A 27,887-nucleotide genomic window follows, 5' to 3' on the forward strand; every position below is an offset into this window, starting at 1 on the left:
ATCTCCAGAAGGACTTCATGAGCCAGCTCCCACTCGTGCCTGCTCAGAGCGTCTGCCGCCGTGTTCTTCTCTCCGGCTAGGTGAATTGCCGACAGAGATTCCTTCCCGTATTGCCCAGAACCAGAGCTGCATTGCCTCTCTGCACAGTGGCAGTGACCCTACACCTCCTCTCTTGTTGAGATAGTACATGGCCACTGTGTTATCCGTCATTATCAGAACATTCTTTCCCTGTACAGAGGGCAGAAAGGCCTTCGGAGCTAGTCTGATTGCCCCCAGCTCTAATAGGTTGATGTGTAGTTTGGACTCCGATGGGGACCAACGACTGCTGATTTTCAGATCGTGAGGCGTCCGTCACTACCGTTATCTCCAGCCATGGTTGCCAGAAAGACTCTCCCTTGAGAATGTTGTCGTTGCAAGCCCACCATAGAAGATCCTGAGCAAATGCGCTCGGGACTTGCAGAAGATCCAACATATTACCTGAGAACTGGGACCACTGAGTTCTGAGTGCCCATTGAAGGGATCTCATTCTCAACCTGGCCTCTGGTACAAGGAAAATGCAGGATGCCATGAGGCCGAGCAACCTGAGAAAATCGAAGGCCGGTAGACGTTAGGCATTCTGGAATTTTGTTACCATCTGCTGGATGTGGCGAGCTCTCACTTCGGGAGGCGAGGCTTTTCCCGATGAAGTGTCCAAGACTGCTCCGATAAACTGGAGTTTCTGGGCTGGTATCATGTGGGACTTCTTGAAATTGAGGGAGAAGCCCAGTTTGTGGAGGAAGTGGCAGGTGATCGAAAGATGTTCCTGAGCTTGTTCTGGAGAACTGGCTCTGATCAACCAGTCGTCCAGGTAGGGATATATGTGAATACCTCCTTTCCTGAGACTTGCTGCCACAACCGCCAACAGTTTGGTGAAAACCCTCGGGGCGGAGGTCAACCCGAATGGCAGAACTCGAAACTGATAATGAGAATTTCCAATCGCGAACATCAGGTACTTTCTGTGCTTTGGATGGATTGGCACATGAAAGTAAGCATCCTGAAGGTCCAATGATACCAACCAATCTTGGAGTTGGAGAGCCTGAAGGATCTGAGAAAGAGTCACCATCTTGATCTGTTACGCTCACCTGACTCCCACGGAGGCACAGGCCTGGTTTGGAGTGCTGTTGCCTCTTCTATGGTGAAGCGCAGGACTCGGAAGATGGACAGGACCGGACCCTCAAATCTGGCTTATCTGATTCGCAGAAATATCCTTCTTAGGGTCTGAAAGGACAAGCTCTCCATCCTGCTTCTGATGCAGGGGCGCGTTGTAATCCAGTTACTTCACTGGATCATGGATTGTAGAGCGTTCAAGTTTGCTTGACCTTCCCAGTAAAGTACTGTGAGAATTCTGTTTATAAGTATGAGCCCGAAATAATAATTGTCCGTTGTCTCTATTTCAGGTGCAGAACAAAGATTCCGAGATGAGCAATGGAACCGACGAAGGAAACTCAGGTGAGTTGTTTGATGAGAGGTTCCTTTAGTGTCCTTGCATTAATGCACTAATGCTTGTGTCTTTTTTCCCCATAGGGGCCAGGGTTCGGAAATGCCGGAGATATGGCACCGACCCGAAGTGAAAGGTGCAGTTCCAGTAGATATCAGCTAAATCTTTAATGAGCGTTCAGGTAATGTCTTAGCATTCGCTCACTAACGCTGATGTCTCTTTTTCCCCTTAGGGGCCGGGGTCCGGAAATGCCAGGATGCGGCACCGACCCGAAATGAAGTGGGAATGACCCAACAGGTAAGTCTTATGATGGCAAATTAAGGTTTTCTTATTCTCTTCCCTAGCTCACCTTTGTTCTTGTCTTTTTCTCCCTTGGCGCTGAAATGTGGTTGCGGATCCAGATGGTCGCTGATGAACATGGAGGCGCCAAGTAAAGGTGAGTGGAATGCGGCGCTGCAGCGATCGATGCGATGTGCTTTTAAAATTAATGTCTTCCTTTTCAGGGTCGTCGGCGAAATGTCTCCGGAATGCGGATTTAGCAGGTAAGGACTCTTCTTTCTCCTATTCTCTTCTCTTCTCCCTTTGCAGGTGTTCCAGGATGCTGGCGGGCGTGGCAGAAGTCAGGATGCAGGAGCAGACACGTTGAGCGTCCAGCTGCTAGATGCAGAACAACGCGAAGCGTGAGTTGCTGCTTGGGCGTGGCTTAAATAGCCTTCAAAGTAGTTCCAGGTATGTATCCTTCCTCTCAGGTATGTATTCTTCCTCCGGCCACACCCGTGTGGTTAAGTAGTCTCCAAAGAGAAAGTAGTCCCATTCAGGCCTCTAGATGGCCCGGATGTTGCAGCATGGTCTGCATCAGGTAAGTTTACACCAAGCACCTTTAAACACAAAGTCATCAAACATAATCCACAAAGATCCTTCTTTGATTCTATTGGGTTCAGATAATGCTGAACCTTGCCTGAATGCCATAATCAAGGAAGACGGACACAATTCTGTGCATTCCAATGATGGATATGAGGAGAGAGCGGACTTGGAACAGGGGAGAGACTCCTACGGAGGGAGAACAACTGCTACGCAGAGGCCAGTCTCTGTAGCAATGACGTTCTGGAGGGGCGGAGCCACGTCAAACCATGGAGCCAGCAGTGGCGTGAATGAAGTGAGACCCGCTAGCTGGTGGCTAGACAACCGGTGCATTGACTGAGCAAGAGGCTGCGTTCAGGAGAAGAGACGCGACAGGAAGACACCCGTCTTCTCTGGTGACATGACCACTGAAGAGCAGTGGTGGACTTGGCACCCAGCAACCAATGCCAAGCTACACCTGGAAACTGGCGGGAACACGGATTCTATTGATGTGTGGATGCGAGCGAAAGCTATATCGGTTGGTTTCGCAGAGTACCGAAACAGATGATGTACGGAAAACCGAGTGAAAGTGATATAAAAACTGTAATGTTACAGCTGGGATAGACAGTAAAAGCACAAGAGCTTAAGAGAAGGTGACAGGCTGACAGGCCCACTAAAACAGAGGGAAAGAGATGCAAACACTTTATGTTATTGCTGGAATAGCTGCCAAAAGCACGTAAACTTAGAAGAAACTAATGGGCACATGGCCCCACTAAAACAGTGCGAGAGAGATATGAACATTGTATATCAAGGTTGGAATAGCCAACAAGGCTACTAAAGACGGACACCCATACGTCCTATGGGAAGCAGAGTGAAAGGAAGGTGAATTTTCCGCAGCAAGACTAGCCAAGGGCATAAAGCAATCGGATGTGGCACTACCTGAACAAGCAGAAATCCTAGAGGGGCGCTAGAGAGCCCAGCTAAGATTGCCATGAGCCTGTGAGCTCCAACGCACTTTCAAAGATTTTGGCGAGCATCCAGAGGTTTACCAGCTGAATTATAACTCCCTGAGAAGTGTCGTGCTGTGGGAAACTGGGGGCACCAGTGCGGCAAAATCTCAGAGAACCCTGTGCAAGGATAACCCGGTTTCGGATGACGCAGATGAGCCACAGGAGGCAGTGTCCCTGAAAGTGGGAGAGGAGGAGCCATCTGGGCGAGCAGTGAACTGGTGAGGCCAGCTGCGTGTCGGGAAGTGCCGCTGGGGAACGCGCATGGAGGTGGGTTGTTGACCCCAGAACGAGATTGCAGGACGTGTCGGAGACACAACTGAGTGCTGCCGCGGGAGGGAGAGAGGCGGTGCTGGCATGCTGACTGGTGGCTGAGGGCTTACAAGTGGAAGAGTGAGACCGGTGGCTTGGTGCGCACTCGCAGCCACTGATGAGCATTGAGGCGGCTTGGGAGGTGCAGAGTCGCCGGCCCCTGCCCCCCCATGCATGTGGTGGTGTACGGGCAGGAGCAGGACGCCTAGCGGTGCATCCGCGCCACAAAGGGGAAATACCCAGTGCTATACCCGAGCACCTCCAGGAGAGGGACGCACCCTTCCACAACAAGACAGCGGCATTGCTGCCCGTGGAGACCGGAGGAATCAGCTGTAGGGTGGGGCGCGGGCCCCACCACCCACGAAGCTACAACCTGAATCAGCGACCAAGGCCAACGCCTTTTTGGAACTGCAACCAAGACAATGGGTGATAGCATGCATGATGAAACATATCCTTTAATGGGGCGCGACACTTGCGAATAGTCGATAATTTATCCGAATTTGTCAGGTTGGAACTACATGATCTTAGAGGTGTGGAGGATGGCTGGGCTCCTAGCTATCCCCCCATGCGGAAGCTTGACTTGTTTATGGGGGTAGGCAAAGGGAGACAGCTGATGAGTTGGTGTGATCAGCGTGGGGGTGGCGAACTAAAAAAAGCAACGTGCTAGATGTGTTGAGAGGGAACGGGAGTGGGGTGGTATCGCGGAATCTGATAGAGTGGGGTTGTCGGCAGGGGAGGGTTGGGGGGGTTCGGTACAATCACTATATCACACAAGACAAGCAGGCTGCCCATGTGGCATATTCAGGGGGACACCAGGGTGACGGATAACCCGGGGGACTTCCTCCAGAGGGATTTAATGTTAATCAATGGCACAGCTTAACTTCATCACCTGGAATGTCAGGGGTTTAAATTGTCCGTCAAAGTGCAGGAAGGTACTGCAGCGTCATGAAGTGGGGATTGCCTTCCTACAGGAAACTCATTTAACCTCTGAGGTAGAATCTAAATTCGGAAGGCAATGGGGCTGCCATAGGTACTTCTGGGGGGTGAGTACCCTTATACATAGTTCTGTCGAGTTTCGACAGGTCAATGTTGTCAAAGATCCGTATGGGAGGGCTCTGGTGGTACGGGGTACTATATAGGGGAAACACTACACTCTTGTTAACTATTACGGCCCAAACTAAGACTCTGTTGAAACACTGGACTGGATTGACCAGCAGTTGGGGAAATTGCCTCCAAGGGAAATAATCTGGGCAGGGGACTTCAACGCAGTCCTGAACACAACACAAGATCGCACTGGGTCTGGATACCGATCAGGGGGCAGGGGGACAAGCAAATTATAGGGTATGTGCCTCATGTGGGAGAATGAGGATGTATGGAGGGTGAGGAACCTAGGCACACAGCAATACGCACACCACTCTGCTCCCCACAACTCGGCCTCACTGCTAGACTTCTTTTTGATATTGCAACCCCTACTGGAACGGGTGGAGGAGGTAGTGATTATGGGCTGCACACTGTCAGAGCATGCCCCTGTGCTATTGAATGTTGAAATATCAGGTTGTGTAAGGGAGACGCTCCCATGGAGATTTAAAAGTGAAAGCCTCACAGACGCGGGCGGTCTATCAGAAGCCATACACTCCTTTTTTTAGATCAACGAGGGTTCCGTGCAATCACCGGGGATCCTGTGGGAATGTTTCAAGTGTGTGATTAGAGGGGAGTGCATATCCAGGGAATCAGCAATTCTAAAGCAAATAAGGAGGGAACTAGCAGCTAAGGAGGGGAACATTCGATTGATGCAGGAGGCTGCACCTACTCCATCGCACCAAAAAGAGGCAGAGATCTTGCAAAAGCTGTGGGATTTCCAGGAGTTAACACATAGGGAAGTCAAATACATATGCAGGAAGACAGCCATATGCCAGTATGGGCAGGGGCAGGCCCCGGGTAGGACATTGGTGAGAGCAACTAAAATGGACAACCTTAGTGGCAGGGTCCCAGTGGTCACAGACGAACATGGGGTGGTGGATAGATTCCAAGGCAGGGAGATAGTCCAACATTTCCATCAGTTCTATGACCGATTATATTCCTCTCAGAACCAGACCTCCCACTTAGAGATGGGCGCATACCTAGATCAGTTGGCACTACATTGGTGTACAGAGGAGCAGAGGGAATGGCTGGGCTGGCCCCTGACTTTAGAAGAGGTTGAGAGAGCTGTCAAATCTTTACCATCTGGGAAATCTCTGGGGTCCGACGGATTCACATCGGAATTCTATAAGCACTATGCTGACAAAATTGTCCCTCACCTGTTACACATGTATCAGCAAAACCTGGAAGATGGGCAGCTGCTGGAATCCATGAGGGAGGCCATGGTGGTAATATTACTTAAGCCGGTCAATGATTGCTCCTCCAAACGCCCATTATCACTTATTAATATTGACAATAAAATGTTAGCGAAGATTCTGGCAACCCGACTCTCACACCTAATGCCAACGATGGTAAGGGCAGACCAGGCGGGTTTTATACCCGGGCACTCCACCTCGTATGGATTGCGGAGGATGCTTGGGCTAATAGCCACTGTGCAGTAGGAAGACTCCATGGTGGCGGGCCTCTTAGACGCCACTAAGGCGTTCGACTGGCCATTCCTATTTTCTGTGTTGCACCGTATGTGTCTGGGGAACAAATTCATAGATTTAGTGTCCTTACTGTACACAAACCCAGTCACTAAGATAAGAGTGAATGGGCAATTAAGGCTGACGAAACCACTGGGTAGGGGAACACCGCAAGAGGGGCCCCTCTCCCCCCTACTATTCGCACCTGGCGATAGAGCCATTGGCGAAATAGATAAGAACGGTGCATCTTGATCGGGGAGTCCAACTGTTCACTCACAAAGTTGTGATATTGTTCTACGCGGATGATATGGTCCTGTTCATCAGGGATCCTGGAACCAACTTGGACCCAATTATGCATGATGTTCAGCGATATGGGGAACTTTCGGGTCTGAGAGTGAATGCCACCAAGTCGGTTCTCTTCCCATTGACGGAAAGGGTAGAACAATACCAGGATGGTTGGGGGTTTCAGTGGCACATGGTCCAGGCTCGGTATCTGAGGATCAACATAGCAAGGGACACAAAATTGGTATACAGTGGCAAATATCTGAGGGTCCTGGAGCAGGCTAGGGTGGCCATATCCAGATGGAAGAATCTACCTACCAATCTGTATGGTAGGATTTCCGTGATTAAGATGACACTACTCCCCAGGTTCCTATATTTATTTGTAAATGCCCAAATATTAGTAGCCGTGGATTACTTTCGGGAGGTGAAATCTGTGATCGGATGGTTTATATGGGCAGGTAAACAAGCAAGGGGCTTCCGGGGTGCAAGTTAGTAGCTTCCCTACATGAAGGGGGGCTCGCAATGCCAGATTTTGAAACATATAATGTGGCACAGGCCGGATTTCTAACCTACTGGTTCGGGGAGAGAGGAGAAAGGAGGCATGTGGAAGTGGAGAGGGCACTGGTGGCACCCGCCCTTCTTCAGTCCATAATACTTACAGCACCAGGGAGAATACACCGAACATCCAACATGGTGGATGTAACCTGCAGGGCCTGGACCCGCATAGAGCGTGAGAACAGAGGGGAGGTACATTACTCCCCCAGGCTTCGGATAATACATATCCCGGGAATTCCTATCACTGGGGAGGTCACTTTTGTGAACATGGTGAAGAAATTGGGGTGATGCATTTTGGAGAACTCTTCTCCGATGGGAGGTTCATAACGTTGGAGGCACTAAAAGAGAAAGGGAAGGTGTCTGCGTTGGATATATTTCTGTACTATAGATTTCAGGTGGGGCCCTGCATCAGTTGCTCACAGCCTTTACCAAGCAGCCTCCTACTGTTTGCATACTGGACAAACTGTTACAGGGATGCCTTGGCCATAGCGTGACGTCTGCTCTGTCTGTTTTGTGTCATAGCACTGGGGAGGCAGCAAAAGCCTGTCCCCGGAGGAGATGGGAACAGTCCCTAGGCGGGGAGATTTCAGATGGGGCTTGGCGGTACTGTTGTGAGATGACAAGGAAAGGGGCAATAAATTGATACATTTCAAGTATCTGCACCAATTGTATTACACACCAATGCAACTAAAAGGGTATTTTCCAGATGCCTTTCGGCCGGTGTGCCAGATGAGCTTGTGCCTCTGCATGTAGCCTGGTGATGCCCGAATTTGCAAGGTTTTTGGAAACAGGTGTTTGAAACGATTTGGGGTGTCACGGGCAGGATGTAGAACCGGACGCTCAGATGGCTCTGCTAGGCTACACCAAACTGATCTCTAGACATGCACGTAGACTTGTTGGATTGCTCTTGATTTTAACCAAGAGGAGGGTAGCAATGCTGTGGAGAGGAAAGCAGAGCCCGAGAATAGCCCAGTTGAGAGCAAACATAATTTGTTATAATGATATCAAGAGCTGATGGGGTGCCCTGCCCCATAACCAGCAGGGAGATAGACTCACATGGGACAATTTCTGATCAGCCAATCGCACGATAGAATGGCAGAGCCTAACACGCCCTAGACTGACCCACAGAGGCTAACTGGGGAGAGACCTTGTTGCATTGCTTGTGCGGACTCTACGCACCCTACTTTTCTATTGAATGTGTTAACAAAACACAGAGTGAAGTATACATTGAAGCTTGAACAATGCAACGGACAATAAATAAAATGTAGCATGTAAAATGTTGAACTGTACCAAGGGGAAGGTATGGGATAAGGGGAATGTTGACAATATTTTTTTTTAAATGACAATAAAGAAAGGAAAAGCAGACATCTTAAGTTAAATACTATTGTTGTGAAACAAGACCCCCTAACAGAGAACCACCAGACCTTGGGGAGTCCCAGTGCTACGAAGATGGGAGACAGAGAAGTGTCTTGTTGAGTAATCCTGGAGGGATTTGAAAATTTGAAATACAACTGGAAAAGGAAAAATTAAGCAACAGTTTTCTTTGTCGAAGGTGAGAGTGAAATCCATACCAAAGATATTTATAATTTATGCCAAGAAAGTCTATGCTAAGATTGTAAAGTCGACATTATTGTGTTCAAAAAGAAGTTTGCGACTGAGAACAAGTCCATTGCAAGTCAAGCCAGGCAGATGCCCATACCGAGGTTAGTGTGCAGGCCTCCCCTTTTTGTAAAGTGGTAGGGCCAGTTAGTTGTTTAGGATTCAGACAGAAGACTTTTTACTTTGGACTTGACGTGCATCCTTAGCTTTAGTTTTGCTAGTTAGGGAACTTCCCTATAGCGATAGGGCTAGTTAGGGGGTTTTAAAAGAACATCTTTAAATACGACACAATGAAGTCCAAGTCCTTCTTCTAGTTCACCATAACTCCACTTCTGCAACAGGAAGTTACACCAGATTCCACTGCAATTATGGTTGACACACGCAAATGATGAGGGGCACATGTTAAAGGTTGTACTTTGAACACAGCCAAACCTCTTCTGTGTATCCCACAGTACCCCATTTCAAAAGAAGATGAAAAAGGTATAAACCCTGTTATTTAATTGTTGCTTAAACAAGAATTATTGCATCTAATGGCAGTCCATGTAATGCTCTGATTCTGCACATCACAAATCCTGAAGTTAAAGTCACTTATCATTTTGTTCAAGATTTACATGCTTTTAATGGTGCAGTTTTGCCTGCTTATCCTGTTTTTCCTAACTGTGCCACTATTCGGTCGTGTATTCCTGACATTGTATCACACTTTACTATGGTAGATTTGTCTTCTGCTTTCTTTTCTATACTTGCACATGACAACAGTCAATTCTTATTCCCATTTTTTTAATAAAGAATGTAATGTAGAGTAAGTGGTTTTGTATAGTGCCCATCTGTCACTATTGGTGGCCACGCTGTGCTTGCATCTGAAGAAAAAGGGGGATGGGGTTCATTATGGGACAGTGGGAAAGGCAGATGTGCAACCTGTTGTGTTGATGAGTGCAAGTCAGAAGTACCCGGTTGCTGGCTGCCAATCGTCTTTCTATGTTTTATTTGAGTATGTGATACATATCGAAGAGCCCAAGATCGAACAGACCACAGTCCTTTGGGTCTGGTTAGCCGCTGATGTGGGTGATTGTGACAGGGCTAAATAGGAACATCTCCAATTTACTTTCACAAGGCTGACTCAGAGTTATGTGGAAAGTCTGACACTCTTCTCACATATTTCAAAAAGAGATCTCCAGTCACTGGTGTTCAAAAGGGGGTACATTCTCGTACAGTATGGAAAACCTCTAATTGGCATCTGTTTCATTGGAAGCCTGTGAGCGAGATTCTCTTGATCTACTGAGGGCTCTTGCTTGGAAGGAAATAAGGCCTCTAAAGAAAAGCTTCAATTATGCCAAACTAGAGCTCTTCATCTTGGTCCCAATACCTCTGCTAGGGAGAGGCACCTGTCCAAAGACAGAATTAATGTAACCCCGAGCCTGAACTCTAAAGCAAAGGAGGATTTCTCAGAATGGCAAGTTACTGCCACCAGCGGTCCTTAGGGTATGCTGCAATAATTAAGCCCCTTCAAAATATTACCCTTGATGTGTTTTCTCAACCGCCGCACTGGTCACTGGAAGATGAAGAGGCATTTGTTGTAGTCAAGCAAGAGTCGTCAAATTCTCTAGCTTTCGGTCTGCCCGAATATCAATAGTCCTTTGCTGTATTAAGGGAGTGAACTCAAATACATGGTGACAAGCACCATTCAATTGCATACTACATCACTGCACTAGATCCTGCGGCTGCAGGTTTAACTTTCTTGTTTACGAGCTGTGGCTAACGCACTGTTAGTCGAAAAAGTTGATACTTTGGTTCAAGGACACCCCTTTACAGTGCTGCATTCCGTTTTGCTTTTTAAATGGAAAATCCACTGCATATCTAATTCCTGAATAACGAAACATGAAAACTTGCTCATTTCTTCAGCTTACGTGGCTATTAGCAGATGCTCTGTTTTAATCCCTGCCTCCGTGCTTCCAACTCGCTCAGATGGAGAGCCACACAATTGTCTGGTGGTGATTGAGAATCTCATTACCCAAGGAGCTATCCTGAAGTATGCACCTCTGCATAACCCTACAATGATCCGGTTTGGGGATGATTCTTGTTTACGTAATGATGTGGGAAGAGTTTCAACGGGTTATGCAGTATGTACACCACATCAGAACCTCATCAACTATCTGAAGTTTATTGCGCTCAGATAGAAGAATCAATAATGCTCATCTGTGAGTGCGTCCTCACTAAAGGTAAAACTACCACCATTTAAATAGATTCACGATGCACACATGGTACAGTGCATGATTTTGGGATCCTCTGCAAGCAGAGGGGCTATCTGACTTCAAGTGGTACCCGTATACTTAAGGGAGCATACATTTCTGTTCTTTGAAAGCTCTTTGTTTCCCTCTATTTTGGCCATAGTGAAGTGTTGTAGTCATGATACGGCACAAACCTTTACAGCGTTGTGCAATGATCTGGCTGACAGTTCCGCACAAAATGCAGCCCTGAAAGGCCCACTGGCTCGTAACAATGTTCTTGTCTGTATTTCAGTAGAACAATCACTGATTGCAACTCTTTCCAATCTAGCTGTGTTGCAAGACTTGGCACCAGAGTGTGAAAAGGAGCTGCGGTTCAAGAAACATTGCAGAGTTTGAAATCGAGGGGAGCTGTGAGCTACTTAGCTCCTGCTTGTATCCTAGAAGAGCCTGGTTAACTTGACAGCAACAGCTACCAGGAGCTAATATTGTCTCCCAAAGACAACATATGTTGAACAAATACACCTATGTAAATTTAACTGTGAGCATTTTGGACAATCTATAAATAAACGTTAGGACACATATATACATCACTTAAAGCTTAAGGGTTGATAAACAAAGGAAAAAATTATATGTTTGCATCTTATCTGGAAGCAACATTTGCGGAACGCTATGTACTAGCTCCTCGCAGTGGCGACTCCTGGCCACTGGTTAATACTAGATATCCAGGAGCTGCTTTAAGCTTCTGCTTATCCAATCTTAATTTCACGCCCTACATTGTAAATTGTAGACATATTCTTTGCAGCACTCTCTGGATGGTCACCTAGGAGCGCCAAGACCAACTTTTCATTATCTTGCTATAATGGCCCATTCAGTAGCACTCTGGGAAAGGAGCAATGATTGCCATTGTGAAAAGGGACTGGTTCACTCCTTATTTCAGCACAGTGGCTCAGAATTACTGCAACAACTGTTCTGTGGACTTGACACATAATGTGGGGATTATCCCTTTTGCTGGCGAATGGTCATTGACGCTGCCGTGCCACTTTCTCTGATTACTTATGAGCAAGTGCACCAAAGTGTGTAAATCCAAGTGGCTTTAAGCACCGTGGTACTGCAAAATCAAATGGTCCTGGACACCATTATAGCCTCCTAGGTGGGTTTTTGCACTCTTGTAGGGTCAGAAGGTTGTAGGTTCATTCGAAATTATGAAGACAACCTCACTGATACGATTTCTCACATTAGAAAGTCTATGGCCATGTTACACCAAGGGAAGTCCAACACTGAATGTCCCTATGGTCCTGGTTGACCAGATCAATTGGGTCATTCGGAGCTTACATACTGTGTGGGGTACTGTTAATCTTTGAGGTTCTTAAGGTCAGTTTTGTTTGGCCTTGCTAGTCAAATGTCTATTAAATTATTTGGAAAAGAGAATTCAGAATGCTTTGATAGTCCAAGAAATACATATGTTCAATAAAGACCTCAAAAGAGACATTGGGGCAAAATGTTAACATGTTTGAGCTGTTTAGCCAGAATATTTGAAGGAATGAGACCAGTAGTTCTGGTATCAAAGGGGGAGAATTGTTGTGCAAAAATATAGGTTGAAAGGAGGAGTTACGTGTATGTTAAGATGCAATGTTTAAAGAAATATAAACCGATTTTCTTTTTAAAAATGTGAATTACTGCACTACTTCTAGACTAGGCCATATAATAGCATCAGTGGCCTGATTTGGTTTGAGGAATCCATCTTGAAAATATATGCTTACAAGTTGGTCTTCCGTACATGCACATCGAAACGTGAATATGCTTTCCTGTGTTAGCAGTTTCTCCAAGCTTTGTTTATGAAACCTTGCTCATGAAGTTCAAGTTCAGCGCAGGCTGAGTCTGCTTCAAATAGAGCCAAGATAAGAGCTGTACATTTAATCATAATGAATGCACACAGCTGCATTTATAACATTCAGGTGGTTTGGGAGTGTTTCGGGAGACCTTGTTGGATGGCTTACTTGTGAAGACTCTATGGAGCTAATTGAGAAACAAGACGGTCCCCCTTAAATTAAGTAATGCATTCTTTACTGTGAACATAAGATTTCAATGTATTAGGAAACCTATAAAAGGTGTGCACATTGAATAGTATCTCGGGAGCAATACGTGTAAATACCCAGCACAAGAGAGCACTCTACGCCGATCACATAGCGCTACTACTGGGGAAAACTAAGTAATCTTGTCCCGGGAGGACCGCAGCTCTTAAACATATTCTCACCCATTAGATAGACAGACACAGCAACAGACTCTCTCTTCTCTGCCAACAACCCAAGTGTATGGAAGGAAGGTCCTTAAGGAAGACTTAAACCGTTGAAACATTCAGGAAATCTCATGGTTGGATGGTTAATCGCTCTAAAAATGACATTACTGTCCACACTCTTGTATGTGTTTAATACTCTACCAATTAAGGTTCATGCACACACATTTAAGGACCTCCAGGGACAGGTGTTCGGATTCATATGGGGAGGTAAATAAACGTAAATCCAATGCAAGGTGATGCTAAGAAAACCTAAATTTAGGGGGCCTGGAAGTCCCAGACCTGAAGAAGTACTTCCTTGCTAACCAAGTGGAAATCCTATTTGATTGGGGCTTCAATGAGGGACAAAAGCTTTGGTGGGACATGGAAAAATGGGTGTCTCAGTTGACACTCAATTCTCTGCCATTCCGAAAGAAGGAAAGCCCGCACCACCTCAACAGACATCAACAGACCTTCCCAAGTGAACAGAAACTACACTTTGCCATTGGGACACATGCTTGACACAATTAGGGATAGCTACATGCATTGGCCCCCTCTCACCAATCACACAAAACCTGGACATTTCCCCGGGGTTGGTTAGGAATGCGTGCACTCAGTGGGAAAAGAGAGGCCTCCTACAGCTTAAACACATATACGCTTATAGCAAACCCATGACATTTGAGGAAGGGAAAAGGAAGTTTGGAATTATAGAAACCTAGAGATTTAGATATACACAACTTTGGCACTGCCCTTCGCACAGAGAAGTAGCTGGGGCTGGAACCCAATCTCCATCTGGCCTAGAACTCACCCTGAGTGAGGGCTTGCTCAAAAAGAATAACCAGGGTTAGGGCTGGGAGATATGGACCAAAAGTCATATCTCAATATTATTGGGCTGAATGGTGATATAAAATATATATATATGTCGATATTGTTTATATGGGTTAAATGCTCAGTTGTAAGCCGCCAACTACATGTGAGATGTCGCAAACACCTTTATTTATAAGACATTGATCAAAATAAAGTGTGAATACAGGGTTCCCCTTCCTGTTTGGGAATACACACAGCTGGGTAATTATCAAAATGTAAATAAAAAAATGGTAGTATATGTAATAATGTATATATGTTTATATCTCGACGTTAATGATATTGTCTCATCCTATATCGATATTTAAAATATATCGCTATATCTCCAAAACTCGATGTCTCCCAGCCCTAACCAGGGTGTATCAGGTTCTACGAAAAAAGTCTCCCTGGAGGACTCCTTCCCATATATGAAGAAATGGGCGGAGGAACTGGCAGTCCGCATATCCGAAGAGGACTGGATGGGTGTATGGGAATGGACCAAAAAAAAAAAAACCTTCTAAATGCACCATAATCAAAGAAAAAGCATACAGAATTATCTGTTTTAGGTGGTACTTAACTCCTCAAAGGTTACACAAAAGCAAGACGTAATACTCCCCACTATGCTGCAGATGCTGTGGGACAACGGGAGCCCTGGGCCAGCTGGAGGGTGCCCGATCATCCAAATATTGTGAAAGGAGATGCTGTCACACATCAAATCAATAATTCATTGGCTGCTCCCACTTGTCACGTTGTGGTAATATTGTGAAATAGGGCTCCAGATACTATACACCAGATGTCGGGACCCTGGGGAGCACTCCTAACCTACCTACTAGAGCCACAAGATTTATGGTGATACATCAGTGGAAAGACTCTTGAGGGACCCTGTGTGGCAAGATGGTGGATTCAAATGTGGGAGGTTCAAATAATGGAGAAAATCTCTTCTCTAGCCGCTAATAAATATCAGCAATATCTTGACACCTGGTCTACTTTCATAGACTATGTAAAAGACAGTGGAGGCCTACTTTTATAACCCCATGATGAGAGGTTTTCATTGATGTGAGACAGAATGCTTCTTACAGCAACCTTCTATGCACCCGCATAATATAGGGCCTCATCACGAGTTGGGTGAAAGCCCTTAAATGTGGCGGTAATGCTATTATGGCTGCATTCAATGGCTGGTCCTATTACGAGTTGGGCGGAAAACTGAGTTTTACCTCCAGCTTTTTGCTGAAGAAAAAAATCCTGCTTTTCACCTGTTTTTTGGCGCAATTAGCACAGCGCTAATTGTGTCGGAGCTAATGGTGCCCCCAAACCTAATTGGGTCCAATTAACCCAATGGGGAAAGGTAATTTACTGCCTTACCGCTATTCGGGATCCGGCGCAAATTTCCCCGGACCGAGTAGCAGTAACAATATTTGTGTGGCGGTATCCAGACAAAATTACCACCGGGATACTGCTCGACTTGTGAGGTGGCACATAGTCTAATTGGATACAAAGACTAGACTAATATGCTTGAGTTTGCACATACAAGTCTGTGCAGACCCAGACTATTGATTTCTTTGCTGTAATTGTTCTTAATGTTGTCATGAGATATGTGTGATAAAAATCATGAATAAAGGCTTAAGAAAAGCATTCACATAGATATCCATTTATTAGGAAACCTATAAAAAGCAGGACACAGAGGGCAGGGTCACACAGGTTCAGATTTCTTGTCTCAAGTTGTCTCGTTCGATATACATCCCAGTATAATTCTCTGCTATGCAGATATTAAACATTTATTAGACCTACCTCATTGTCAATTGTTCTCCAAGTCTGAGTCTTTTCCTCTTGTGGAACTAGTGCTTAGGGATGAGGTGTCATGACTATCCTTCTCCAGATTGTTTTTTAACTTTACTTTCTCACTAGGCTTTGAGAGATCTAACTCTGAGTGCCAACATGTAATGTTTTCACTCAGGGTGACTTTCTCTATATGCGTTAAGAGTATGACCTCCTAGATTCAACAAAACATGTTTCCCTTTTTACTTTGGGTGATGAATCTAGTGAGATCATCACTGAAAAACCGGCATGGGCCTCGTCTCATGGGGCCAGGGGAAGGCAGCGATACCTGATCGTGACCCTGGGGATAGTATTATGTTGGAGGATATCATGGGAGGGGGGTCTCATATCAGGGAGAATTGGTGACCTCTTTAACTCAAGATTCCTCTACTCCCCTTAAAACAGTAATGGCATATTGTAAAACAGAGCCTGTTATACAATCCATTAGAGATATAGAATGCCTGTGGTACTGAGACGAGGAAGAGAGGGTCAGAGTTAGTAAGGATCCAAAGCGCTATTGACCAGAGTGTGTGGTCTAGTTGTTGTGAAAGAAAACATCTGAGTGGGGCAAATAGATTGAGAAATTAATTACAGCTAAAGAGAGGTGTGGACGGTGTAGCTGAAGCAGAGCGGAGTGCTGAGGTTGCTGTGAAAGCAGCAGGAAGCCCAGTTGATGCCGATGTGAAAAGGGAAGCTGTGTAACAGTGCAGAGCACGAGCAGTGAGAAGTGGCATCAGAGAGGTAAAGCCAGCTGAAAGTGAAACATGCTCCTATTAAGGCAAACAACAAAGCGGAAGAAGAGGACCAACAGAGCTGTCGAAATTCCAAAGAAGGAAGAAGCAGTCCGCTGAAGTTACGTGGATGCTGTCAGCAGAGCGGGCAGGACACAAGAGGGGAGTTGGCCTAAACTCAAAGGTGACCCCTGGGGCGCTCCAAGAAGGCCATTTGATAACTAATGACAATTTTTAATACCAAATAAAGAAAATAATACAACAGCGACCAGGGTGTAATTCCCCATTTAACCCACATTAAAACTCCTAATTTGTGGGACACCAATTGGGGGAGACCTGCAACCCATACTGCCAAGAGTCAAGAGATTATAAAAGAGGCAGCCATTGTTCAACCCTCCTCACATGGGATACAGGTATGGAGTATCCTGAAAAAAAATATTGCCACTAAGAACAATTGTAGTTGTAGGAATTTTCATCCGGTCAGGTTAGCAGACTAGGAAAAGGATCATTAGTAGTTAGTCCTGGCAGGTGAGTGGAGCAGGAAAGAAGATGATGTTTTGAAACAATGTGTTCATGGCAAAAGGGGTGGTAGAAAGAAAGTCTCAACTCTATCATCATTTTGAAAAACTGTTGCTTTACAAGAAGAAAGTGTTATGCTATCCTGACAAAAGTATTCAGGTGGAGGAAGACATGTGATATGCTAATAATTGCTTTATATCCTCAAGAGAACAATTTCCTTAGGAACGTTTGTTTTGTGAGAAAGACATTAGCCCTGCCAAGAAGGATATTGTGGAAGATATCAATTGCTTTGAATATGTGTGTTGTGAGAAAGACGTTTGCCTTACCAAGAAGAATATTGTGAAAGACAAGTGCTTTGCTTTTTGGAACAAGAGTTTGTGAAAGAGGCATCTAATTTATCCAAGGGATAGTCGTATTTGGACCAAAATAACTTTTGTGTTGAACTGAATAGAACTTTGTTGAATCAGAAATTTTCCACTAGTGTTCCTGCAACTAGCCAGGGCAAACATATAAGTTTGAACTTTTACACAGTGGTGTTGAACTGAAGACAGACAAATATTCCTTGTGTTATTTTGTTGTATGTATTAGTGTGAGGGTCAGATACTTTTTTGATACTAGGTCATCCTTCTTTAGTTTTCTAGGTAGGAACATCTTCGTTAGGATACGGAAAGATAGGTGTATATCTCACCCCTTTTATTTTAATAAATGCAAAACTTGAGAAAACTACACTTTTGTGTCCGTCTCCATTTTTTTCTGACACCTCACTTTTCTTTTCTAATTATGCCACAGGAGCTCTGAAAATATGTTCCAGCAGGTAGTGCTTCTCTTAACTTCACTTTCTTATTGTGCTCTAGCAACTCTACTTTCATGCTTGCAGCATTTCTGTCTGTGCCCACTTACTCCATTTTTGTGTATCCCTGGTTGCTTCCCCTCCATCTCAGAGATTTCAGCCTGGTCTCTTCATTTTATTTATAGACTCATGAAATTGAACCCTCACTCGCATATCTGCTTTGGCCGTTGCCATGTGCCCCAGTCTGCTCTCCTTTCTGCATCAACTTTGATCAGTGTTCCCTCTGGTGGCTATACTCTTCGCCAGCAGTGTAGCATGGTTTCTTGTCCCATTGTCACTGCTGACATCCACCAACTCTTCCCAGCTGAGCAGCTCCTCTTGATTTCTACATGGCCCCACTACACAACAGCTTTCCACAGACTACTGCTCCACTTGCTGACAGTATTGCTGAGAAGAACCACTGCTTATCTGTTCCACCAGCATTTTCTTCAGTCTGTGGGGCTGTGAGCCGAGTCACATGGAATCAGTCATGGAAAAGAAAAGACTCCTAGCACAGTGTTTTGCCATTCTCTGGAAATCAAAACGGTATTTAGGTGGGTCAAGCAGTCATGTTGTGGCCAATGCCTTCTTTTACTCGATTGGCTTCAAATATGCTGCTACATCAGCTAAGAGCACGACATTTGGGTACGCGAGGTTGGCCAGATATAGGTGGTCCAAATTTCTTTACTTTGGCTTTTGGCATAAACAACTAGATCTATATAGTTAGAAGTGGCATTGTGAAATAACTTGTGCACAGATTTTACTAGCTGGCAAGAACTTTGCTAAATGCAATAATTCTCTGGTATGGAATAAGGCATACAAATCAATGCAGACAATAAGTTAAAGAAGGCATGGCAGGTTTGAAAGATCATATGATACAATATTTGCAAAATATCAAAGTAAATGCAACCCAAATATGTTATCTTAATTTGCTATAAGCAGAAGGACAATTCAAGAGTATATATTCGGAGAACCAGAACCATTTGACTTTATCTTGCGATACTTGCTCTTTTTTTAAATATTATTTCTGACACTCAGGTATGGTCAGCACCTGTTAGGCAAAAACCTGTGCAGTTCCCTCTGGGACCACTGCAAAAGATTTAGGACTACAGGTGTTTGGCAGTAAACCCACTTGGTAGCAGTCTGTACCACACAGATTCACTTGGTAGCTGTGGCTGAGCAGTCAGACTTCCCTCAAGAAGAGTTAGGCAGTATACAGAGTATTCACAATAGGTCAAGAGAACACAGTTGAACAAGTAAACACTGACCAGGGCTTGGTGTAAAAGAGATATAATTATTTATTTAAAACCACATCTTGAAAAAAAACACAGGCACTAATAGTAAGCAATTCAAAAACATGGTCACTAAAAGATATACACGCCCTTAAAAGAATATTAGACAAGTCTTAAGTAAAGCCCCACTTATTTTCAGACAGCGGTGAGCGCTTAACATAGATGGCACTCTAATAATTCGTTTTAAAAAGGGAGAGAAGAGCAGAGAACAAGTTGAAACAGATCCCAACACTGTTATCAGAACATAAAAAGAGAGGAAAGCAAAGTAAAACCGTGAAGTTAGAGTTCAAGAGGCCGGATCCACTTTCAGAGGATCCAAACGAAATGTGTCCAGGGTCACACGGTTGCAGTGCACAAAAGTCTTGTACAAGTTCAAAAAGGAGTTGGACCAACGAAAGGGACCAGTTAGAGGGTCAAGGCGGCCAGCCCAGTCCAGAAGGTTAAGGGGTTATTATTACCTTGTAGCAATCTTTAGAAAGGGAGGCCTGGCGGACACGGCACCTTAAAGTGGTGAGAACGCTCCAGCGGGGCAGTTGTTCCTGGCAGCGGGTGCAAGTCGGTGCTTCGTCCGGGGGAAGAGAGGATCTCGTGGTGGAGGAAGACAGGAGTCTGTTGCACTGCCAGGCAAGAAACCAGCCGCGGAGTTTCTCAGGTACAAGGAGCGGTCCGGTGATTCGCGGTTCAGTGTTGAGTGGCTATCCAGCTGCCAGGGTGCTTGGCACAGGCAGTTCGACCACAAACCGGGCTGGGGTGCGAAGAAAGAAAGGTAAACTGGTTGTGCCCACCAGTCAGGGGAAGAAGCCTCTCCAGCCGGGAGATCTTCTCTGTCGTCGGGAAGTGGTGAGTCGGTTCTGCAGGGCTCAACCGGTGGTGTCGTCGTGGTAGGTCGGCTCAGCTTCTCCCTCGTCGGATTCTCAGGTCCTGTGGCGACTTCTGAAGTTCCAGTCCCCAAAGCCTTACTTTTATGCAGAAAACCCCCATTCACTCAGCCTAGCTGTCACTCAAACATGCTAAGGGCCAATCATACAAGAGTGCGACTTGAGTTACCAAGGTAACTCAGTCCAGGGTGCCTAAACCCCCTCCCACACCCCCCCCTGTGGTACCCAGACTGAGTGGCACCACTTTTGGAGGCTTCTGTGGAGAAGCCCGCCAAAAAGTGGAACAAAGGGCTCGAATTGGGTTGGAGTCACAGAAGAGAACACAAACGCCATTTTAGAATCGAGTCTTGGCAAAAAATACCAACCGGAGAATTAATATTAATTAAATAAACCGGCGGAATGTTCGAGGCTATGAGAATTAAATAATTAAAGTTGGTAGCCTCGAACAATGGGAAAATCCCATAGGAAAATATTCGCGGTCGAATATAAAAAGTAGTTTCCACTGTCACCAGCCAAAACTCGATCAGGGGGGACGGAGACGTGCCCCCTCGACTAACAGGCCCCGGGGCAATCGAATTGCCCCGACCAGTACGTCCACAATATGATGGTTTGTACTGGTTTCTGTTAATAATCTGGGACTAGTAAAGCCAATGGTGACTTTACATGCCCTGGGAGACAGTAGTCAGTCCCAGGGTATGGAGTCTATGGTGGGGTGTCACTATGACACCCCTGTGTTACTGCACGGAGGGTGCTGTGTAACACACATAGGAAAAACACATGAGACCCTATGGAGTAAAGGACCCCATAGCCCATAAAACACATTACCAGTCAAAGGAATACCATAAATCATGTCCAAGAGTGGGAGAAAAAAAGTCTCACTCTTGGCAGGAGGAAAAAAACAAACTCCAGAAATCCAGCAAAGCTGCTGGGGGACTCACTAGGTTTGGAAATTCAGCCTAAAGAGAGAATTCTCCCTAACAGCACGTTGTAAATTAAATTGTCTCACTTGGTCTAATTTCCCTTCAACCTTGCACTAAGCAATGGCACATTGCCATTCAATTCTAAGAGCTTCTCAGTGTCAGCATCTAGACATCAAATCAGGTTTTCATTTAAAAGCAAATAGACGACTGGCCACCAGGGGGCGTACGGACGATGAGCACCGCCGTGTGAGCTCCGCACCCTTGGGTCCCAAAAGTGCTTTGAGCCCTCGCTTTTGACACCCACGTGGAGAAGCAACTGCTACCCGTGCCACCCAAATTGGCCCCCCACCCACAGAGCGAAAATTGGGTGAAAAACGGACATCCCATCTCGGAGTAAAGTCCATCCGACAGCACTGCCCCTCCCCGCCGCATACGCAGCAGCCGGAAAGCGGGACGCGACTACGTGCCACATCGAGGAACCCGGCTCCCTCTACGAGCCGACTGCGAGCCGCGCAGGCCCTGCTGCGAACCCCCGGCAGCCGCAGCACTTCCGCCTGTCCCGCTTCGCCTGCGGAGCGGACGACCATCTGGAACAGGCGAGTGTGTCCGCACTACCCGCGCGGCTGCCTGCGCAGCTCTGGGCTACGGGCCAAAGGGCTGCGGAGAGGGTAAGTGCCCCCCCCCTCGGAGCACACAGCGGCGCTTCGCCTGGCTTGGGGCCCTCCCTCACCCCCACCCCCCCCGGCACTCTCCTCATCAAGGGCCCGGTGCCAGAGATAATTTTTGGGGCACGGAGAGGAACCGCCCCCCACCATAACCAGGCCCCTGCGACAGGCGGCACGTGGCCTCAAAAGGGCCCCCACATCAAGGCCAGACACACAGGCCACTGAGGCGGCCCACGCATATATTCCACGCATATATTGAACGCGGCCTACGCCTTTGGCCCAGCAGCTCTGAAGGACAAGCGCAGTACCCTGAAAGATTCTGACACTACAGCCAGCCACGTAAATCAGGGCAAGGAACTTGCGCCCGAAGTGAGGACAGTGCAGAGGGTTGGGCCCCCATCTATGGGGCGTGTGCCCTCCTCTGCACAACCACCAGTCTTTCGCACCCCCCTCGGGGCCTGAACCTTAATTTAAATTAAAAGCTACTGGTCAGGAGATCTCCCCCACGCCATCTTACCTGGACCTACACCCAAGACCACGCCGATAACGGAGCACCCCTCCCACTGGAAAGGCTCCCCCGCGCTGAGAGCTGGGCCCCTGTGCGCTGCGGGGCGTGAGTCCTTCTAAGAGCCAACGTCCATAAAATGCCCGCCTCCACTGGACCTCAACACTGTTAAACGGGTGCCCCCCAATAAACCAAGGCGCAGCACACACCCTGCCCCTCCTCAACTGCCCAGACTCCTCTACCAGAGGGCACCCGCCAACCTTGAGCCATAGTCAGTCGGGTGGCTGTGGAACCAGGGACAAGCCTTGATTTCCGCTCTCTGGCTGTACCCTTAGTGGCATCTCTTGCCCAAACACCGCCAAACCCAACATATGAACACCAAGGAGAGACTAGCAGCATACCAGTTCTCACCCTCGCAACACAGCTATTGCGCACCTGGAGCCGCCACTATGTCATCACCAAGACCCGAGGCAGCCTCCACCAAAGCGGACGTCGCCGATATCCTCAACGAAATGCGAAGTATGAGAGCTGACATTGGCAGCAAAATTGATAAAATAACCCAAAGGATGGACAAAATGGAGGACAGGCTTGAAGAAGTTGAGCACAACCAGACCTCGCTGAACACCCTAGAGACCCAAATGGACGTGCGACTCGCCGGACTCGAAGCCAGGGAAGAGGAATTTCACCTAAAAATCGATGACTTGGAAAACAGAGAGCGGCGCAATAAATACGCATCTTCGGAATTCCGGAAAATGAAGGCGAGACTGAGGCAGACCTGAAAAGAACATTGCATAGCATAATGAAATTGCTTTTCAATGATGACTCAATTGACGAACCCAAAATTGATCGTGTCCACAGGGCTGGGGGAAAACCAGTAGGCCCGCGATCGGTGCTTGCCCAATTCCATTACTACGCAGACAAGGCCAGAAACACTCCGCAATTCACTTTGGGCCCGGTGCATGTCTCCATATATCAAGACCTATCCTCCCTCACACTAGCAATGCGGAGAAAGGGCCTTCCACTAACCAAAATGCTGAAAGAAAAAGGGGTCCGATACCGTTGGGGTTATCCCTTCTCGCTTTCCTTTGAATGGGAAAGCAATGCCATAAAACTAATCTCAGAAAGGGATATTAGGTGCTGCATATCTGACCTATTGGGTACCCAAGAGGAGGAACCATCACAGAGCGGAAACAGGCCAGAGGCAAAGGACTGGCACACCAAAGGTCCACGGAGAAAGAAGATGCAGGGCTCCAGGAAATATAGACGGATGAACTCCTCCCCGGACACGGAACATTAAACTCTTCATGGGTGCGCCTGACGACGGACATTAGGCTAACTAGAGACCTCTGAGAACGTCAGATGGACATCCATTGGGTAGCAACGGGGGAGGGTGGAATCGCTGTCCTCACACCGCCCCACTTGATGCGGATGAGCTGCTCACAAAGCAATCTGGGGTGAGGGTACACTTAGATGATGTGATTCGATGCACTTTAGTGGGCCTTAAAGAAGGTGGAGGAAGCTGAGATTTGTGTGCGGCCCGAGAAAGGGTAGCACGTAGGAGGTGGTGTGAACCGATATGAAAGTGAAGGAGGGCCCTTACAAAGTTTTACCGGGGGCCGAATATCGGGCGCAAATGACCGAGATCTTATTGTTGAAATGCAGTTCAGTTCGTTAACATGTTTACATATGCAGGGGGGGGAGTTGGGGGCTCATGGTTATGTTTTATAATTATGTGATTGGGACCGTTTGAGAGGGGGTGGACTAGTGCAACTCGAAGGGTCGGGTGGAACAGATGAATACGAAAATTAGAAGGAGAGAAAAGCACACTTAACACTGTTGAAGGCTGAGCGACAAGGATCTTCAGCGGCCCCCCATAGGGTCACATAGGAACCGGCTTACTTGTGAAGGAATAGGCATATGGCAGGCGATTAGAGCAGAGACATTGAGGCAGGCGCACTTATTGGGCTACCTCACACATTACAAAGGCAACAACACCTAGACATTACAAGCTACGCATATGCACGCTCAATGTAAAAGGCTTAAATTCCCCCAATAAACACTCGCTGGTAGCGAGAGAATTTAAGAGGTCTAACATTGATATTATGTTCTTACAAGAGACAAAATATCAGAAGGGTAGTGAGAATGGGATCCCCAGTGGTGTGGTGGGGCACACATATTGGAGTTTGGGTGTCCTCAAAAAAGCTGGGGTGGGGATTCTGATCCGGAAGAACCTCTGCATGAAGATCCTAAATTCCTGGACTGACACGGAGGGTAGAGCCATGTTAATAGTGGGATCCATTCAAAACACAGTCGTAACCCTTGCCACAATTTACGCACCCAACCAAGGCCAAAAAAGATTCCTCCTTAAAACGACCGAATGGCTGTTCAATAAATTGCAAGGTCATACTATTCTTGGGGGCGACTTCAACACATGGATGAGCAGTGCCATGGATAGGCAAACCGCACACAACGTCTCCCAACCTCCCCGGTCGCAGGAACATGCAGAAATTAAAACGATACTTGCCCTGTACGGCCTCTCGGACAGTTGGCGTCACATCCAATGGACAAAGGATGTACCTTTCGATCCATCCCTCATGACACGCTCACAAGAATAGACTATCTGTTCCTCTCGGAAGACCTAATGAGAATACTCCACACCGCAGAAATACATCCCATTGCATGGTCTGACCATGGCATGGTTGTGGCGGAACTAGACTGGGAAGGCCTTGCACATCACAATACTAAGTGGAGGTGCAACGAAACGTTGTGGTCGGATGTGGTTTTCAGGGAAGAATTGGAAAATGAAATCAAACAATTCTTCACGACCAATGATACGGGTGAAGTCACGAAAGTGAATGTATGGGAAGCGGCAAAGGCCACTTGGCGTGGGATCCAAATCAGGGAGGGGGCGAGGAAAAAGAGGGAACGCACCTTGCTGGAAGCCAACGTTAGAAAGAAATTAGACAAAGCAGAGAGTCTAGTCCAGACATCTCCTCAACGTAGAGCTGCACACCTTGCGGAAGCCAAAGCATTACGGGAGGAGCTAAAAGCCCTGGAAATGAGCAACGTGACCCAGACCTTACAATATCTGAAAAAAAAAGTACTACGAAAAAGGAGATAAAGCTGATGCCCTCCTTGCGGCAAGGCTCCGTGCACAAAGGGCAGAAAGATGGGTAGACATGATAGAGAGGACAGATGGCACTCTCGTAGATACAACAGAATCCTCCCCGGAGGGCATACGAGAGGCATTTGCCTTTTTTAATGAAGATTTATACACCTGTGACCCTCCTCCCCCACCGGAGAGTGTAGATGCCTATCTCAAAGAGGCAGATCTCCCAGCACTCAACGCCCGGAGGCGGAAGCTCTTGACACTCCGGTCACTGGGGAGGAGGTGGCTGATGCCATTAAACGTCTTAAGTCAGAAGAGGCACCTGGGGATGATGGCTTCACCCCCGGCTTCTACAAAACGTTCACTGCGTTCCTTACCCCCTTCTTGGTGACCCTATTCAACCACATCTTTGAAACGGGACAGGCACCCCCGTCCTTTGCTCAGGCCCTCCTAACGGTCATCCCAAAAGAAGGCACAGACCCCAAATACTGTGGGTCATATCGCCCCATATCACTCCTTAACATAGATGCCAAGATATATGCGAGAGTGATAGCGGCCAGATTAGAAACGCATTTACCGAAAATTAATACACACGGATCAGGTCGACTTTGTTATGGGGAGACAGGGAGCTGACACGATAAGGAAAACGTTACACTTGATACACGTGGCACAGGGGAGGAATGACGACCCTACCGTCCTGTCGCTTGATGCCGAAAAGGTCTTCGACAGAGTCGATTGGGAGTTCCTGGAAAGGGTTCTAGTCTGGATAGGTCATGGCCCTAAACTACGCCGCGCCATTAAGGCAATATACTCAGCTCCCCAGACCTCTGTAGCGGTGAACGGTGGCTAATCAAGGTGGTTCCCATTAGAAAGGGGCACCAGGCAAGGCTGCTCATTATCTGCTATACTGTTTGTGTTGTCTCCCGAACCACTGGCACAGAAGCTTAGACTTGACAAAAGGGTGGGAGGAATTAATGTAGGGGATCAGGAATACAAACTAGGCCTATATGCTGACGATATCCTCCTGCATACAACAAACCTCTTGAGTTCGATACCTGCGGCTATGGAAATACTTGGGGAATACGGCCAATTGGCGGGCCTGAAAATCAGCACAGGAAAATCGGTCCTCCTCCCGCTAGACAAGAGTAGGGACTCAGGGGTTGAGCGATTTACACCCCTAGGGATGGAGGTTAGTCTCACTACATTGCGTTATTTGGGCATCAATTTGACTCGTGACCTGGGTGACCTATTTGAAGCCAACTTCCCCCGGTACAATACAAAAAGACATTGAACGGTGGACAAGGCTCACCATCTCGTGGATGGGCCGACTGAACACCATTAAAATGGTAATCCTGCCAAAGTTACTTTACCTATTCCAGATGCTCCCCATCCAACTCCCCAGAGATTTCTTTGTAACCACCAAAAAAGTCCTACATACCTTCCTATGGCAAAACAAAAAACCCAGGGTCCCTGCTGACGATATCCTCCTGCATACAACAAACCTCTTGAGTTCGATACCTGCGGCTATGGAAATACTTGGGGAATACGGCCAATTGGCGGGCCTGAAAATCAGCACAGGAAAATCGGTCCTCCTCCCGCTAGACAAGAGTAGGGACTCAGGGGTTGAGCGATTTACACCCCTAGGGATGGAGGTTAGTCTCACTACATTGCGTTATTTGGGCATCAATTTGACTCGTGACCTGGGTGACCTATTTGAAGCCAACTTCCCCCGGTACAATACAAAAAGACATTGAACGGTGGATAAGGCTCACCATCTCGTGGATGGGCCGACTGAACACCATTAAAATGGTAATCCTGCCAAAGTTACTTTACCTATTCCAGATGCTCCCCATCCAACTCCCCAGAGATTTCTTTGTAACCACCAAAAAAGTCCTACATACCTTCCTATGGCAAAACAAAAAACCCAGGGTCCCTGCGGCCTTACTTCACCTCCCGAAAGACGATGGCGGGGTGGGTCTCCCAGACATAGAGCAGCACAACTGCGAGTTCTAATCCCACACATCAGACAACAAAAAGACCCTCAATGGATAGGCTTAGACAACTACTATCTCCGTCCTTTTATCAAGGGGAATGGTTATGGTTACCTGGGCCCCAATTACGAAATAGCATTAAAAATCACCCCATCCTCGGGACCATATGGGCCATATGGAAACCAAACAAAGGAATGAAAGGAGTCACAACATGGCCCTCCCCCCTGGCGCATCTATGGGCCCTGGGCATTCGGGATGACATTCCTGATCCAGGCAGTTTTGAATCATGGTACGAGGCAGGGCTTGAAAGGGAAGGCCAATTACGGAGGAATAACGCTTTCATCACTATCCAAGAGCTAGAGGAAGCCCTCGGCATAGGTCAGCTCTCAGTTTTTTAATACCTAAAACTAAAAGGTGTTATGACCCGGGAGGTCTGGAGGGAGGCGCTACAGAGAGATCTCACCCAGTTCGAAAAAATTCTAGACACGTACATAGGCTCCAAGGTCAGTGCAATGTATGCAGCTCTAGTTGGAGTCAACACAACCCCCTCAATCACTTTGAAACATAAATGGGAAAAAGACCTTGGGAGACATCTCACCCCAGAAACATGGCTCAAGA

At 47.0% G+C, this 27,887-nt stretch overlaps 1 protein-coding gene across 1 annotated transcript in view; it reads right to left on the reverse strand.

Annotated features, from left to right (window-relative positions):
• The window catches only part of DYNC2LI1 (dynein cytoplasmic 2 light intermediate chain 1), an 809,324-nt gene that overhangs the window by 316,263 nt on the left and 465,174 nt on the right, over positions 1-27,887 (reverse strand). The window lies entirely within an intron of this gene.

This window comes from Ambystoma mexicanum, chromosome 4q, assembly GCF_040938575.1.
Source record: "Ambystoma mexicanum isolate Mex_15411 chromosome 4q, UKY_AmexF1_1, whole genome shotgun sequence".
Lineage (NCBI taxonomy): Eukaryota > Metazoa > Chordata > Amphibia > Caudata > Ambystomatidae > Ambystoma > Ambystoma mexicanum.